General features: G+C 42.7%; 1 long non-coding RNA gene across 1 annotated transcript; it reads left to right on the top strand.

Annotated features, from left to right (window-relative positions):
* The first annotated feature begins 227 nt into the window (after window positions 1–227).
* Window positions 228–769, top strand: LOC116364609 (uncharacterized). The gene is made up of 3 exons (XR_004208014.1): window positions 228–425; window positions 529–617; window positions 730–769. It is a non-coding gene; the product is annotated as an uncharacterized LOC116364609 (long non-coding RNA).
* The last annotated feature ends 18,447 nt before the right edge of the window (window positions 770–19,216 follow it).

Here is a 19,216-nt window from a genome sequence, read left to right as displayed (position 1 = left end):
GCCCTGTGAGGGAGGGTGGCTGGCACTGTTACATGCTGATGTTATTGTCATATCTATAGGAAACTAGTTGAAGAGGTTTTTCTTGTTCTCTTTTATTGTTACAGATCTCCTGGTCCAGCCTGATATCTTCCTGACTGACCCAATGGGAGGGGTCTTCAGGGGCCACCAGGGGCCTGAGATGTTCAGGGGCTACAACTTCACCATCACCTGCTCCACTCAGCCACAGTACCCAGGAGGCTCCTTCCTCCTCACGTTCACCGGCTCCAACAGAACCCAGACCCAGCCAGCTGTCAATCACTCTGCTGCCTTCCTCTTCCCTGCTGCAGATGACTCCCACCAAGGGAACTACAGATGTGTTTATGACAATTATGTTTCCTCTTATAACTTCTCCTCTGAGAGTGAGCTCCTCTCCCTCACCATCACAGGTAACTGAACATGAACCAGACTTATAACTTTGTCATTGACAGATTTCCCACAGATCTATGTGATGATAATCTGTCCCCTCATCAAAGGTGTTTCTGTTTGCAGCCTCTCCTCTGCCAGCCTTCATCATCAGACACGTTGTAGTGCTGCTGATCCTACTGACAGCCATCACCACCATCTACCTGTACTACAAGGTAAAGACATTTACTCAGACGTTACAAGTCATTTAAACTAGAGGGTGAGGGGGGAGAGAGAATGGAGATACTAGAGAGTAAATGTCTGACTGTTGGTGCTGTGTCTCCCTAGCCCACCAGGAGGCAGAAGAGAGTGAACAGGGTGAGCATCATGGATCTTTATGTCAATGCCATGGAGATGGTCTCTCTGAGCTCCAGAGCTGAAGCTGGACTGGGAGAGGAGAGAGCAGCCCAGGGGACGGAGTAGGAGTAAACTGAAGCTGACCCTACATGCTGATCTTAGGTCAGTTTTGTGTTTTAAATCGATGGTCAGCAGTGGACTGGTGCTTAAAATGTGGTGACAAACCTGAAGTGGTTCTAATTTTAATAACAAGTTCAGAATTAGTTTATCTTTCTAGAACCTTGGAAGAAATCTAAAAGTAGTGACTGCAAACACCATTATTCATTTAGTTTGGTTTTTACCACCAGAGAAACATGGGGTTTGGGTAACATGGGGTTTTGGGTAACATGGGGTTTTGGTAACATGGGGTTCTGGGTAACATTGGGTTTTGGGTAACATGGGGTTTTGGGTAACATGGGGATTGGGGTAACATGGGGTTTTGGTAACATGGGGTTCTGGGTAACATTGGGTTTTGGGTAACATGGGGTTCTGGTAACATGGGGTTTGGGGTAATGTGGGGTTTTGGTAACATGGGGTTTTGGGTAACATGGGGTACCATGGGGTTTGGGAAACAAGGGGTTTTGGGTAACATGGGGTTTGGGGTAACATGGGGTTTGGGGTAACATGGGGATGGGGTAACATGGAGTTTTGGTAACATGGGGTTCTGGGTAACATAGGGTTTTGGTAACATGTGGTTCTAGGTAACATGGGGTTTTGGTAACATGAGGGGCGACAGGGTAGCCTAGTGGTTAGTGCGTTGGACTAGTAACCGGAAGGTTGCAAGTTCAAATCCCCGAGCTGACAAGGTACAAATCTGTCGTTCTGCCCCTGAACAGGCAGTTAACCTACTGTTCCTAGACCAGTTAACCCACTGTTCCTAGACCAGTTAACCCACTGTTCCTAGACCAGTAAACCCACTGTTCCTAGACCAGTTAACCCACTGTTCCTAGACCAGTTAACCAGTTAACCCACTGTTCCTAGGCCGTCATTGAAAATAAGAATTTCTTCTTAACTGACTTGCCTGGTTAAATAAAGGTAAATGTTGTTTTAATTATTTTAAGAGAGAAGCTCAATTACGTCTGTTTTTTGTTCCAGAATATATTGATTTTGTCTTTATCTTATTTAGTGTCTCTTAGATTCTTTATCTTATTTAGTGTCTCTTAGATTCTTTATCTTATTTAGTGTCTCTTAGATTCTTTATCTTATTTAGTGTCTCTTAGATCCTTTATCTTATTTAGTGTCTCTTAGATTCTTTATCTTATTTAGTGTCTCTTAGATTCTTTATCTTATTTAGTGTCTCTTAGATTCTTTATCTTATTTAGTGTCTCTTAGATTCTTTATCTTATTTAGTGTCTCTTAGATTCTTTATCTTATTTAGTGTCTCTTAGATTCTTTGTCTTATTTAGTGTCTCTTAGATTCTTTATCTTATTTAGTGTCTCTTAGATTCTTTATCTTATTTAGTGTCTCTTAGATTCTTTATCTTATTTAGTGTCTCTTAGATTCTTTATCTTATTTAGTGTCTCTTAGATTCTTTATCTTATTTAGTGTCTCTTAGATTCTTTATCTTATTTAGTGTCTCTTAGATTCTTTATCTTATTTAGTGTCTCTTAGATTCATTTTGGTTTGTTGTTGTTTACCTCATGATGTTATTGATTATAAACGTTATGATATTGATTATGATGTAGATTAGTGTTATGTTGTTAGTAGTATAGAGATAATGATGTTATTGATTATAAATGTTATGATATTGATTATGATGTAGATTAGTGTTATGTTGTTAGTAGTATAGAGATAATGATGTTATTGATTATAAATGTTATGATATTGATTATGATGTAGATTAGTGTTATGTTGTTAGTAGTATAGAGATAATGATGTTATTGATTATAAATGTTATGATATTGATTATGATGTAGATTAGTGTTATGTTGTTAGTAGTATATAGATAATGATGTTATTGATTATAAACGTTATGAAATAGATTATTGATTATGAAGTAGATTATTGTCATGATGTTGCTCTCTAAACTGCCATGTAATCAACTGGATGTTTTTAATAAAATTACAGGCTGTCAGTCTTGTGTGATTTAATTATTAGACAGACTACAACATACAGTATGAATTAACTGAGATCAATCTGTGTGATCTCAGCCTCCAGTATTTATGCTGCAGTAGTTTATGTGTCGGGGGGCTGGGGTCAGTTTGTTATATCTGGAGTACTTCTCCTGTCCTATTCGGTGTCCTGTGTGAATCTAAGTGTGCGTTCTCTAATTCTCTCCTTCTCTCTTTCTTTCTCTCTCTCGGAGGACCTGAGCCCTAGGACCATGCCCCAGGACTACCTGACATGATGACTCCTTGCTGTCCCCAGTCCACCTGGCCATGCTGCTGTTCCAGTTTCAACTGACCTGAGCCCTAGGACCATGCCCCAGGACTACCTGACATGATGACTCCTTGCTGTCCCCAGTCTACCTGGCCATGCTGCTGCTCCAGTTTCAACTTCCACCTGACTGTGCTGCTGCTCTAGTTTCAACTGTTCTGCCTTATTATTATTCAACCCTGCTGGTCATTTATGAACATTGAACATCTTGACCATGTTCTGTTATAATCTCCACCCGGCACAGCCAGAAGAGGACTGGCCACCCCACATAGCCTGGTTCCTCTCTAGGTTTCTTCCTAGGTATTGGCCTTTCTAGGGAGTTTTTCCTAGCCACTGTGCTTCTCCACCTGCATTGCTTGCTGTTTGGGGTTTTAGGCTGGGTTTCTGTACAGCACTTTGAGATATCAGCTGATGTACGAAGGGCTATATAAATAAATTTGATTTGATTTGATTTGATTCCCCTCGTGGACAGACTACAACATACAGTATGAATTAACTGAGATCAGTCTGTGTGATTCTTCTCTTGGACAGACTACAACATACAGTATGAATTAACTGAGATCAGTCTGTGTGATTCCCCTCTTGGACAGACTACAACATACAGTATGAATTAACTGAGATCAGTCTGTGTGATTCCCCTCTTGGACAGACTACAACATACAGTATGAATTAACTGAGATCAGTCTGTGTGATTCACCTCTTGGACAGACTACAACATACAGTATGAATTAACTGAGATCAGTCTGTGTGATTCCCTTCTTGGATTAACTTTCATGCTTAAACCCTCATAGCAAATCCTTAAGTGTGTGTGTGTGTGTGTGTGTGTGTGTGTGTGTGTGTGTGTGTGTGTGTGTTCAGAACTCTGGTGGCAGTACATGTGTAGTGTAGGATGTGTGTCTGTGTACTCCAGTACATGTGTAGTGTAGGATGTGTGTCTGTGTACTCCAGTACATGTGTAGTGTGGGATGTGTGTCCACTCCAGTACATGTGTAGTGTAGGATGTGTGTCCACTCCAGTACATGTGTAGTGTAGGATGTGTGTCCACTCCAGTACATGTGTAGTGTAGGATGTGTGTCCACTCCAGTACATGTGTAGGGTAGGATGTGTGTCCACTCCAGTACATGTGTAGTGTGGGATGTGTGTCCACTCCAGTACATGTGTAGTGTAGGATGTGTGTCCACTCCAGTACATGTGTAGTGTAGGATGTGTGTCCACTCCAGTACATGTGTAGTGTAGGATGTGTGTCCACTCCAGTACATGTGTAGTGTAGGATGTGTGTCCACTCCAGTACATGTGTAGTGTAGGATGGGTGTCCACTCCAGTACATGTGTAGTGTAGGATGTGTGTCCACTCCAGTACATGTGTAGTGTAGGATGTGTGTCCACTCCAGTACATGTGTAGTGTGGGATGTGTGTCCACTCCAGTATATGTGTAGTGTAGGATGTGTGTCCACTCCAGTACATGTGTAGTGTAGGAAGTGTGTCCACTCCAGTACATGTGTAGTGTAGGATGTGTGTCCACTCCAGTACATGTGCAGTGTAGGATGTGTGTCCACTCCAGTACATGTGTAGTGTAGGATGTGTGTTGATGCCTAAAGAGACTGTGTTTAACACACTTCAACCAGACGACTGTAGAAGCTTCTGTTTTATTGAAGAACAACCGTTGTCTCCATTGATAGAGGGGATCTTTCAGAGTGACACTGATGTCTGTTGATTGGATAGCAGGTAGGTGTTTTATGATTGACTGATAGAGGGGATCTTTCAGAGTGACACTGATGTCTGTTGATTGGATAGCGGGTAGTTGTTTTGTGATTGACTGAAAGAAGGGGACTTTCAGAGTGAGACTGATGTCTGTTGATTGGATAGCAGGTAGGTGTTTTATGACTGACTGTAGTGGCTTCGTTTCCTCTTGACCATAGCCGCTGCCCGAGCCTGAAGGCGGGGTTGTTTCAGACGCATACAGTCCACATTCAAGGTTTCCAAATGGCCAAAACATTCAATGAGATCCAGGGATCCTGGTGCAACAAAAAGGTTTATTCTTCTGATATCTGACGAAAAATGTTATTCTCCAATCAACTTAAAACAGAGATTACCTGACATGGAAAATACATGATATGACCTGTATGTCTGTCTGGTCAAAAGATTAGCTAGGACTGCCTTCATCCTAACACACTCACCACAGAACAATGAATGGGCAAGAGGAGGGCCCCAAAACTAAGAGACACTAACAACAAATGAAAACATCTCAATCAGGTAAATATAAACCATAAAAGGTACCTAATCTTTCATCATCATCACCTTCATATTTAATACATTTACATTTACGTACATGGAGTTCTGTATGTTCTGTCTTTATACTAATATGTCCAATCAGCTCTAACTGTTTGTCTCCCACCGTTCCACTCAGAGGAGGGGAGAGGAGAGGGGGGAGAAGAGGAGAGGAAAGGAGAGGCGGGAGAAGAGGAGAGGGAGAGGGGAGGAGAGGAGAGGGGGGAGAAGAGGAGAGGGAGAGGGGAGGAGAGGGGGAGAAGAGGAGAGGGAGAGGGAGAGGGGAGAAGGGGAGAGGAGGTACTGTTTGTCACACCGTTCCACCCAGAGGACTCCTTTTGGTATCAAATGGGAGTTTCCTCCATATTTAGTTACCAGTCATTTCAGAGAAGGGAAGTGAACAAGTGCACACTTCAGGAGAAAGGAGAGATAATTGGGACAATGCTTCTTTCTAGTCTACAGTCCTGCGTCTGTGACACCAGATTACCACCTAGTGGCCATAAGAGGAACTGTCCTGTCAGTGTGTTTTTACTGCTGGCTCAAAACAACACATGACCTGCAAACAGGATATGATTCATGTGTGAGTACTAAAAGCACATGAATATAGTATATTATAGTATATTTATTATATATGTGGGTCTGATAAGTAAACACTCTTAAAATGTGTTATCATTGTTTGCTGTAGCAACCATGAAAAACAGCACCAAACAATTATTCCTCATCCACCAAACTTTACAGTTGGCACTATGTATTGGGGCAGGTAGATTTATCCTGGCACCCGCCAAATCCAGATTCATCCGTCAGACTGCCAGATGGTGAAGCTTGATTCATCACTCCAGAGTAGGTGTTTCCACTGCTCCAGAGTCCAATGTCGGAGATCTTTACACCACTCCAGCCGACCCTTGGCATTTCCCATGGTGATCTTAGGCTTGTGTGTGGCTGCTCACCATGGAAACCCATTTCATGAAGCTGCCGACGAACAGTTCTTTTGCTGACGTTGGAATAGTTTGGAACTCGTTAATACCTATGTGAGAATGCTGTTCATCAATTACAGCTCAGCAAATTAACACCACAGTACCCTCCAAAACTCTTCATTCAGCTCCAGACCCTGGGTCTCGACCCCGCCCTGTGCAACTGGGTCCTGGACTTTCTGACAGGCCGTCCCCAGGTGGTGAGGATAGTAAACAACATCTCTGCCCCGCTGATCCTCCACACTGGGGCACCACAAGGGTGTGTTCTCAACCCTCTCCTGTACTCCCTGTTCACCCATGACTGCGTGGCCATGCACGCCTCCAAATAACTCATCAAGTTTGCAGACCACACTACCATGGTAGGCTTGATTACCAACAACGATGAGATGGCCTACAGGGAGGAGGTGAGGGCACTCAGAGTGTGGTGTCAGGAAAATAACCTCACACTCATCGTCAACAAAACAAAGGAAATTATCGTGGACTTCAGGAAACAGCAGAGGGAACAGCTCCCTATCCACATTGACGGGACAGTAGAGGAGAAGGTGGAGAAAGTTTTAATTTACTCGGCGTACACATCACGGACAAACTGAAATGGTCCAACCTCAGGAGGCTGAAGAAATTTGGCATGTCACCAAAAACACGAGAGCAGCCTGTCGGGTTGTATCACCGCCTGGAACGGCAACTGCTCCACCCACAACCGTAAGGCTCTCCAGAGGGTAGTGAGGTCTGCACAACGCATCACCGGGAGCAAACTACCTGCCCTCCAGGACACCTACACCACCCGATGTCACAGGAAGGCCAAAAAGATCATCAAGGACAACAACGAACTGAGCTACTGCCTGTTCACCCCGCTATCATCCAGAAGGCGAGGTCAGTATAGGTGCATCAAAGCTGGGGCCGAGAGACTGAAAAACAGCTTCTATCTCAAGGCCATCAGACTGTTAAACAGCCACCACTTACATTGAGTGGCTTCTGCCAACATATAGACTCAATCTCCATCCACTTTAATAATTAATAATTGGATCTAATAAATCTATCACTAGTCACTTAAACAATGACACTTTATATAATGTTTACATATAATGTTTACATACCCTACATTACTCATCTCATATGTATAGACTGTACTCTATACCATCTACTGCATCTTGCCCATGCCGTTCAGCCATCGCTCATCCATATATTTATATGTACATATTCTTAATCATTCCTTTACACTTGGGTGTATAAGGCAGTTGTTGTGAAATGAGTTAGATTACCTGTTACATGTTACTGCACAATCGGAACTAGAAGCACAAGCATTTAGCTACACCCGCGTTAACATCTGCTAACCATCTGTATGAAACCAATAAAATGTAATTTAATTTAATTTATTCCCTTCCAGGAGGGGGGGGCAGTTACCCCAGTATTTTTTTTAAACTCCCCTCTTCTGATAACAACATTTCATGAAATAACTATAAAACAACTGCAGGACATTCATCCATATGCCAATTTATTTCAAAACGTTGATGTTTGTGTCAGGAATATTACATTGCTCTTGGAAGGGGCTAGATGCCCCCTAGTATCACCTTCACTACCATGCTGAACACAACTCCTCAGTGGACTAGTTACCTCCTAGTATCACCTTCACTACCATGCTGAACACAACTCCTCAGTGGACTAGTTACCTCCTAGTATCACCTTCCACTACCATGCTGAACACAACTCCTCAATGGACTAGTTACCTCCTAGTATCACCTTCACTACCATGCTGAACACAACTCCTCAGTGGACTAGTTACCTCCTAGTACCCTACACCTTCCACTACCATGCTGAACATAACTCTTCAGTGGACTAGTTACCTCCTAGTACCCTACACCTTCCACTACCATGCTGAACACAACTCCTCAGTGGACTAGTTACCTCCTAGTACCCTACACCTTCCACTACCATGCTGAACACAACTCTTCAGTGGACTAGTTACCTCCTAGTACTACCTTCCACTACCATGCTGAACACAACTCCTCAATGGACTAGTTACCTCCTAGTACCACCTTCCACTACCATGCTGAACACAACTCCTCAGTGGACTAGTTACCTCCTAGTACCACCTTCCACTACCATGCTGAACACAACTCCTCAGTGGACTAGTTACCTCCTAGTACCACCTTCCACTACCATGCTGAACACAACTCCTCAGTGGACTAGTTACCTCCTAGTACCACCTTCCACCACCATGCTGAACACAACTCCTCAGTGGACTAGTTACCTCCTAGTACCCTACACCTTCCACTACCATGCTGAACACAACTCCTCAGTGGACTAGTTACCTCCTAGTACCCTACACCTTCCACTACCATGCTGAACACAACTCCTCAGTGGACTAGTTACCTCCTAGTACCACCTTCCACTACCATGCTGAACACAACTCTTCAGTGGACTAGTTACCTCCTAGTACCCTACACCTTCCACTACCATGCTGAACACAACTCCTCAGTGGACTAGTTACCTCCTAGTACTACCTTCCACTACCATGCTGAACACAACTCCTCAGTGGACTAGTTATCTCCTAGTACCACCTTCCACTACCATGCTGAACACAACTCCTCAGTGGACTAGTTACCTCCTAGTACCACCTTCCACTACCATGCTGAATACAACTCCTCAGTGGACTAGTTACCTCCTAGTACCACCTTCCACCACCATGCTGAACACAACTCCTCAGTGGACTAGTTACCTCCTAGTACCCTACACCTTCCACTACCATGCTGAACACAACTCTTCAGTGGACTAGTTACCTCCTAGTACTACCTTCCACTACCATGCTGAACACAACTCCTTAGTGGACTAGTTACCTCCTAGCATCACCTTCACTACCATGCTGAACACAACTCCTTAGTGGACTAGTTACCTCCTAGTATCACCTTCACTACCATGCTGAACACAACTCCTCAGTGGACTAGTTACCTCCTAGTACTACCTTCCACTACCATGCTGAACACAACTCCTCAATGGACTAGTTACCTCCTAGTACCACCTTCCACCACCATGCTGAACACAACTCCTCAATGGACTAGTTACCTCCTAGTACCACCTTCCACTACCATGCTGAACACAACTCCTCAATGGACTAGTTACCTCCTAGTACCACCTTCCACTACCATGCTGAACACAACTCCTCAGTGGACTAGTTACCTCCTAGTACCACCTTCCACTACCATGCTGAACACAACTCCTCAGTGGACTAGTTACCTCCTAGTACCACCTTCCACTACCATGCTGAACACAACTCCTCAGTGGACTAGTTACCTCCTAGTACCACCTTCCACCACCATGCTGAACACAACTCCTCAGTGGACTAGTTACCTCCTAGTACCCTACACCTTCCACTACCATGCTGAACACAACTCCTCAATGGACTAGTTACCTCCTAGTATCACCTTCCACTACCATGCTGAACAAAACTCCTCAATGGACTAGTTACCTCCTAGTACCCTACACCTTCCACTACTATGCTGAACACAACTCCTCAGTGGACTAGTTACCTCCTAGTACCCTACACCTTCCACTACTATGCTGAACACAACTCCTCAGTGGACTAGTTACCTCCTAGTACCCTACACCTTCCACTACCATGCTGAACACAACTCCTCAGTGGACTAGTTACCTCCTAGTACCCTACACCTTCCACTACCATGCTGAACACAACTCCTCAGTGGACTAGTTACCTCCTAGTACCACCTTCCACTACCATGCTGAAAACAACTCCTTAGTGGACTAGTTACCTCCTAGTATCACCTTCCACTACCATGCTGAACACAACTCCTCAGTGGACTAGTTACCTCCTAGTACCACCTTCCACTACCATGCTGAACACAACTCCTCAGTGGACTAGTTACCTCATAGTTTCACCTTCCACCACCATGGTATTAGACTGGACTCTCTCAGTGATAGACCATGGAATTAGACTGGACTCTTTCACCAGTCTCTCTCAGTGATAGACCATGGTATTAGACTGGACTCTCTCAGTGATAGACCATGGAATTAGACTGGACTCTTTCATCAGTCTCTCTCAGTGATAGACCATGGTATTAGACTGGACTCTCTCAGTGATAGACCATGGAATTAGACTGGACTCTTTCACCAGTCTCTCTCAGTGATAGACCATGGAATTAGACTGGACTCTTTCACCAGTCTCTCTCATTGATAAATCATGGTATTAGACTGGACTCTCTCAGTGATAGACCATGGAATTAGACTGGACTCTTTCACCAGTCTCTCTCAGTGATAGACCATGGAATTAGACTGGACTCTCTCAGTGATAGACCATACCTTAAGGGAACATTTTGACATTTAGTGTATAGTTAGTGAGAAAGTCCATATTGGAAATGTATGGTCCCTTACTAGACGTCCGAAAACGTTTGTAAAATTTGCGGACGGCGTCGGGCCGAGCGGCAGGGCCGGACCTACCGGGAAGTCATCAAATGAACTTTGTCGGACATTCGGTTTCCGTTTTATAAAATAATCTAATTTTGGTCATTTTTCCGCTGTACCGGAGAATCCCACAAGAGGTCATAAGCAATCATATTGCTATTGGACAAAACATCACGAATCACGACGGGGCCTTATCTCGAAAACGGAAAATATTTCGAAGCCGAAACTCGGTGAGCGTAGGTTTGGCATAATGGGCAGTTGGCCCCGAACAAGATGGCGTCTAGGCCTCAACGGTTTTTGAGTTATGGCCATTTTTCTGGGATTAAAGGTCCAAAATGAAAATAGAGAAATTATTTTTCCACTTCACATCAAAGTCAAGGAGCCTCCGGTGTCAATAAAAAAAAAACAGCCATTTATCTATCGTCATTTAAGAGAAATCGTACAACGACAGATTGGTGATGTTCACGGATAGGTGTTTTTTTTCAACGGTTACAGATCCAGTTGCAGGGTGTTCATACAAATCTTTTTAAAGTGTGCTGCGGAGCTCTGCGAGATTTCTGTGATTTTCGATGATTTTCGGAAATAACACACACTCACTGTAAATAACTCAGTTCTTAACGTAAAGACTTAAAACTCAGGATTCTGTAAAGGCATACCCCAATCAGGATATGAGTTTATTTATAGCTTCCTGTGCCAACTGGAAGTGCCTTAAATGGTGTCATAGTGGCAGTTTCCAAGGGTTAAAAAGGTCATATCTTTTCAAAACTTCATATGTGTGATTAGGCAACCCCCATAAACTGTTAGTCAGTCATTTCTCCCAACAGATGTCAAAGAAAAGCTCTCACACACACACACAGCAAGGATGGAGTGACAAAGTGCGGTGCTTAAAGACACAGAGAGCAGGCAATGGCATTACCATAATCCCTAGGCCGTGCCGAGTTCAACGAGATATCCCGCTTGACCGTAGCTCGCTCGGTCTGAGCGCAGCAACCATTAGAAAAGTAGGCCCAAAATGAAGCCTGCCCCACAACGTCATTTGCTTTTGGGTGACAGCGGCAGAACCATTAGGTTTAGAAGGAAAATTCAACCACAGGAATGTTCCTAAGGTCCTTCCGATCCGTGCAAGCCTAACCTTGACCGTGTGGCATTAACCCTTAACAGTTAAAAGAAGGTGTTTACATCAAACAGTTTGCATTGACTACTCTCCCCATAGGAATGCATTGCCTGCACCCCTAAATTCAACCTGAAGCCTATATGGGTTATGAATGACGTATGAACCTGTCTTCGGTAACAGTCTATCAGGCCACTATGAGGTCTACCTGTGTTGATTCTAAGCTTCCTGGACCAACCGGAAGTGGTTAAAATCACCCTAAAAGTGTATATCCATACCCTGCCTGCAGTTTGATAGACATAGTGCATTCAACCCTGTGTAAATCAGTCAATTCTTAACGTAAAGACTTAAAACTCAGGATTCTATAAAAGCATACCCCAATGAGGATATGTGTTGATTTATAGCTTCCTGTGCCAACCGGAAGTGACATAATTGGTGTCTCAGGGGCTGTTTCGAGGGGTTAAAAAAGTCAGATCTTGCCAAAACTTCATATATCTGATTAGGCAACCCCCATGAACTGTAAATCAGTCATTTTTCCCATAAAATTTCAAAGGAAAAATAAATCACACTAAAACACAACTTGGATGGAGGGACGTATTGGGGTGCGTAGAGACAGACAGTGACTGCAATGGTTAGCTATGTTCGAGCTAAAAAAGAACCGTCAGACCTAGAGTTCCGAAACTTTAGAATCCTGTTCTAGACCTCCGGTCGATAGTGCGTGGTGAGTTAGGTGGCTCTAGAAGGTTCTCGGACCGAGAAACAGCCTCGTACATTTGCAATGATTTCAATTCATTTTGACCATTACGAAAATGATGACATTTAGAAAAGTCTCAGAGACGCAAGGCTAGGTGCATTGAAACCGGCCCGGCCCATAGAGACAGATCCCAACGTTTCTGTCCGATAGCTCATTCAAGGACCCCGTAGCAAGGCATGGAAAAAAGTGGATTTTCAGCACCAATTAGGTTTTTACTCGGGCACCGAAGGACCTATCGAGCCGAAACTCGGGATTCGGGGTCGCCTCACATAGGCCTACACATAATGTCCGACCTGGACCCGCAGCTAGAACGTAACTATGTGTTTTACGTTTTTATTATGTTTTAAACCGAAGGCGCTGTGAATTATGGGCCTGCTCTGACATATGTGATAGTTGGCTTCTAAATGAGTAGGAAAAAGTGGGTTTGGTGTCAATTGATATCAGTTTGGTGTCATAATGACATCTAATTGACTGATGGACACTGACTTGCTAGTTGACTTTTGTACATTTCCAATGTGTTTAAACGTAGAGGGACCATCACCAAAATGGCATTCTGAAATCAACACAAAAAATGGCATCACCATAGTCTCCAGACTGTGCCGAGTTCAACGAGACGCCCCGCTTGACCGTAGCTCGTTCTGAGTGCAGCGACCTTGAAAAAAAGAAGGCCCAAAATGCAGCCTGCCCACAATGTCATTTGATTTTGGGTGGCAGTGAGAGAACCGTTAGGGTGAGAAGCACAATTCGACCTCAGGTACGTTCCTGAGGTCCTCCCGATCCGTGCAAGCCTAACCTTGACCATGTGGCATTATTAACCCTTAACAGTTAAAAGAAGGTGTTTACTTCAAACAGTTTGCTTTGACTTCTCTCCCCATAGGAATACACTGCCTGCACCTCTAAATTCAACCTGAAACCTATGTGGGTTATGAATGCCTTATGAACCTGTCTTCTATGACAGTCAATCAGACCACTATGAGGTCTACCTGTGTCAATTCTAAGCTTCCTGAAGCAACCGGAAGTGGTTCAAATCACCCTAAAAGTGTTTTGAAAAACATAACCTGTCATTATGAAAATCACTGTATTCAAACCTGTGTAGATCAGTCAATTCTTAACTTAAAGACTTAAAACTCAGGATTCTGTAAGTGGCTATGTCAATCAAGACATGTGTTTACTTATAGCTTCCTGTAACAACCGGAAGTGCCTTTAATTGGGTCACACTGTCTGTTTTGAAGGGTTAAAAAATTCACATCTTTCCAAAACTTCATATGTGTGTTAGGTAACCCTCCTAAACTGTAAATCAGTCATTTCTCCCAGCAGATGTCAATGAAAAGCTCTCTCACACACACACAGCAAGGATGGAGTGAAAAAGTGTGGTGCTTAAAGACACAGAGAGCAGGCAATGGCATTACCATAATCTCTAGGCCGTGCCGAGTTCAACGAGATATCCCGCTTGACCGTAGCTCGCTCGGTCTAGGCGCAGCGACCATTAGAAAAGTAGGCCCAAAATGAAGCCTGCACCACAACATCATTTGCTTTTGGGTGACAGCGGCGGAACCGTTAGGTTTAGAAGGACAATTCAACCACAGGAATGTTCCTAAGGTCCTCCCGATCTTTGCAAGCCTAACCTTGACCGTGTGGCATTAACCCTTAACAGTAAAACAGGGTTTTTTGATCTCACAGATTACAATGACTTCTCTCCCCATAGGAATACATTACCTGCACCCCTAATTTCAACCTCAGGCCTATGTGGGTTATGAATGCCTTATGAACCTGTCTTCGATAACAGTCCATCATGCCACTATGAGGTCTACCTGTGTCGATTCTAAGCTTCCTGGAGCAACCGGAAGTGGTGAAAATCACCCTAAAAGTGTATATCCATACCCTGCCTGCAGTTTGATAGACATAGTGCATTCAACCCTGTGTAAATCAGTCAGTTCTTAACGTAAGTACTTAAAACTCAGGATTCTGTAAAAGCATACCCCAATGAGGATATGTGTTGATTTATAGCTTCCTGTGCCAACCGGAAGTGCCATAATTGGGGCTGTTTCAAGGGGTTAAAAAAGTCTGATCTTTCCAAAACTTCATATGTGTGATTAGGCAACCCCCATGAACTGTAAATCAGTCATTTTTCCCATAAAATTTCAAAGGAAAACTAAATCACTCACACACACAGCTTGGAAGGAGGGACGTATTGAGGTGTGTAGAGACATACACTGCCTGCATTAGTTAACCTTGTTGGAACTTTTAAAGAACCGTCGGAACTAGAGTTCCGAAACTTTAGAATCCTGTTCTAGACTTTTCTCGGACCGAGAAACAGCCTTGTACATTTGCAATGACTTCAATTAATTTTGACCATTACGAAAATGACGACATTTAGAAAAGTCTCAGAGACACAAGACTAGGTGCATTGCGAGACGGAACCCAACGTTTCTGTCCGATAGCTCATTCAAGGACCCCGTAGCAAGTCATGGAAAAAGTGGATTTTCAGCACCAATTAGGGTTTTGCTCGGACACCAAATGACCGATCGAGCCGAAACTTGGGATTCGGGGTTGCCTCAGCTAGGACTACACATAACATAAGAAATGGACCCGCAGCTAGAACGTAACTAGGTGTTTTATGTTTTTTTAATGGTTTGAACCGAAGGCGTTGTGAATTTTGGGCAAGCTCTGAAGTATGTGATAGTTGGCTACTAAACGAGTTGGAAAAAGTGGGTTTGGTGTCAGTTTGTATCAGTTTGGTGTCAGAATGATATCTAATTGACTGATGGACGGTGTCTTGCTGGTGACTCTTGTCCATTTGCAATATGTTTAAACAGTGAGGTACCATCACCAAAGTGACATTCTGAAATGAACCATATTGCAAATGTACATGCACTTGCAATATGATTCTATAGTGAAAAGACATCACCAAATGGACATGATAAAATCAACACAACGAGTGATGGAAAGGTACAACTATCACTGCTCGGAAATCCTGTGTTCATCAGGCCAGTCAATTTTGCATTTTTGAGCATGTCAAATTTCTTATGGTAAATGCCCATTGAACCATATTGCAAATGTACATGCACTTGCAATATGATTCTATAGTGAAAAAACATCACCAAATGGACATGATGAAATCAACACAACGAGTGATGGAAAGGAACAACTATCACTGCCCGGCCATTGTGTGTTCCCATAGCGGGCATTAATATCAGAATGAACGGTAAATGCATTTTACAACCATATTTTTATTTTTGGGTTACCAGGTGCCTATTTTAAACAGTCCATAAAGCACTCAGGACGGAACCCATGGATAGAGGGCCGTAGTAGGGTACTCCCATAGCGGGCATGGACAATAGGAGTCCCGGTAAATGCATTTACAACCATATTTTTATTTTTGGGTTACCAGTTGCACAACAATGCACGTGCATTTGCAATATGATTCTATAGTGAAAAAACATCACCAAATGGACATTCTGAAATCAACCCTAACGAGCGATGGACATGAACCAGAATCACTGCCCAGCCATCCCGAGTTCATCGGGCCAGTCAATTTCACATTCCTGCAGGATTTTTATAGCATGACAAATTCGTGATGGTACCTGCCCATTGAACCATATTGCAAATGCACAGTGACTTTGCAAAAGTAAGAAAACATAAACAAATGGACATAATGAAATCACCAAATGTTTTATTTTTGGGTTACCAGTTGCACAACAATGCACGGCATTTGCAATATGATTCTATAGTGAAAAAACATCACCAAATGGACATTCTGAAATCAACCCTAACGAGCGTTTGACATGAACCAGAATCACTGCCCAGCCATCCCGAGTTCATCGGGCCAGTCAATTTCACATTCCTGCAGGATTTTTATAGCATGACAAATTCGTGATGGTACCTGCCCATTGAACCATATTGCAAATGCACAGTGACTTTGCAAAAGTAAGAAAACATAAACAAATGGACATAATGAAATCACCATATTTTTATTTTTGGGTTACCAGTTGCAAACAATGCACGTGCATTTGCAATATGATTCTATAGTGAAAAAACATCACTAAATGGACATGATGAAATCAACACAACGAGTGATGGAAAGGAACAACTATCACTGCCCGGCCATCCCGAGTTCATCAGGCCAGTCAATTTTGCATTTTTGAGCATGTCAAATTTCTTATGGTAAATGCCCATTGAACCATATTGCAAATGTACATGCACTTGCAATATGATTCTATAGTGAAAAAACATCACCAAATGGACATGATGAAATCAACACTACGAGTGATGCAAAGGTACAACTATCACTGCTCGGAAATCCTGTGTTCATCAGGCCAGTCAATTTTGCATTTTTGAGCATGTCAAATTTCTTATGGTAAATGCCCATTGAACCATATTGCAAATGTACATGCACTTGCAATATGATTCTATAGTGAAAAAACATCACCAAATGGACATGATGAAATCAACACAACGAGTGATGGAAAGGAACAACTATCACTACCCGGCCATCCTGTGTTCCCATAGCGGGCATTAATATTATAATGACCGGTAAATGCATTTTACAACCATATTTTTATTTTTGGGTTACCAGGTGCCTATTTTAAACAGTCCATAAAGCACTCAGGACGGCCCCCATGGATAGAGGGCCGTAGTAGGGTACTCCCATAGCGGGCATGGACAATAGGAGTCCAGGTAAATGCATTTACAACCATATTTTTATTTTTGGGTTACCAGTTGCACAACAATGCACGTGCATTTGCAATATGATTCTATAGTGAAAAAACATCACCAAATGGACATTCTGAAATCAACCCTAACGAGCGATGGACATGAACCAGAATCACTGCCCAGCTATCCCGAGTTCATCGGGCCAGTCAATTTCACATTCCTGCAGGATTTTTATAGCATGACAAATTCGTGATGGTACCTGCCCATTGAACCATATGCCAAATGCACAGTGACTTTGCAAAAGTAAGAAAACATAAACAAATGGACATAATGAAATCACCATATTTTTAATTTTGGGTTACCAGTTGCACAACAATGCAAGTGCATTTGCAATATGATTCTATAGTGAAAAAACATCACCAAATGGATGTGATGAAATCAACACAACGAGTGATGGAAAGGTACAACTATCACTGCTCGGCCATCCTGTGTTCATCAGGCCAGTCAATTTAGCATTTTTGAGCATGTCAAATTTCTTATGGTAAATGCCCATTGAACCATATTGCAAATGTACATGCACTTGCAATATGATTCTATAGTGAAAAAACCACCAAATGGACATGATGAAATCAACACAACGAGTGATGGAAAGGAACAACTATCACTGCCCGGCCATCCTGTGTTCCCATAGCGGGCATTAATATCAGAATGAACGGTAAATGCATTTTACAACCATATTTTTATTTTTGGGTTACCAGGTGCCTATTTTAAACAGTCCATAAAGCACTCAGGACGGCCCCCATGGATACAGGGCCGTAGTAGGGTACTCCCATAGCGGGCATGGACAATAGGAGTCCCGGTAAATGCATTTACAACCATATTTTTATTTTTGGGTTACCAGTTGCACAACAATGCATGTGCATTTGCAATATGATTCTATAGTGAAAAAACATAACCAAATGGACATGATGAAATCAACACAATGAGTGATGGAAAGGAACAACTATCACTGCCCGGCCATCCCGAGTTCATCAGGCCAGTCAATTTTGCATTTTTGAGCATGTCAAATTTCTTATGGTAAATGCCCATTGAACCATATTGCAAATGTACATGCACTTGCAATATGATTCTATATTGAAAAAACATCACCAAATGGACATGATGAAATCAACACAACGAGTGATGGAAAGGAACAACTATCACTGCCCGGCCATCCCGAGTTCATCAGGCCAGTCAATTTAGCATTTTTGAGCATGTCAAATTTCTTATGGTAAATGCCCATTGAACCATATTGCAAATGTACATGCACTTGCAATATGATTCTATATTGAAAAAACATCACCAAATGGACATGATGAAATCAACACAACGAGTGATGGAAAGGAACAACTATCACTGCTCGGCCATCCTGTGTTCATCAGGCCAGTCAATTTTGCATTTTTGAGCATGTCAAATTTCTTATGGAAAAATGCCCATTGAACCATATTGCAAATGTACATGCACTTGCAATATGATTCTATAGTGAAAAAACATCACCAAATGGACATGATGAAATCAACACAACGAGTGATGGAAAGGTACAACTATCACTGCTTGGAAATCCTGTGTTCATCAGGCCAGTCAATTTTGCATTTTTGAGCATGTCAAATTTCTTACGGTAAATGCCCATTGAACCATATTGCAAATGTACATGCACTTGCAATATGATTCTATAGTGAAAAAACATCACCAAATGGACATAATGAAATCAACACAACGAGTGATGGAAAGGAACAACTATCACTGCCCGGCCATACCAAGTTCATCAGGCCAGTCAATTTAGCATTTTTGAGCATGTCAAATTTCTTATGGTAAATGCCCATTGAACCATATTGCAAATGTACATGCACTTGC

This window comes from Oncorhynchus kisutch, unplaced genomic scaffold (genome assembly GCF_002021735.2).
Source record: "Oncorhynchus kisutch isolate 150728-3 unplaced genomic scaffold, Okis_V2 scaffold1104, whole genome shotgun sequence".
Taxonomy (NCBI): Eukaryota; Metazoa; Chordata; class Actinopteri; order Salmoniformes; family Salmonidae; genus Oncorhynchus; species Oncorhynchus kisutch.
The sequence above is the reverse complement of the archived record's forward strand: the minus strand, read 5'-3'. Positions and strand labels throughout refer to the sequence as shown.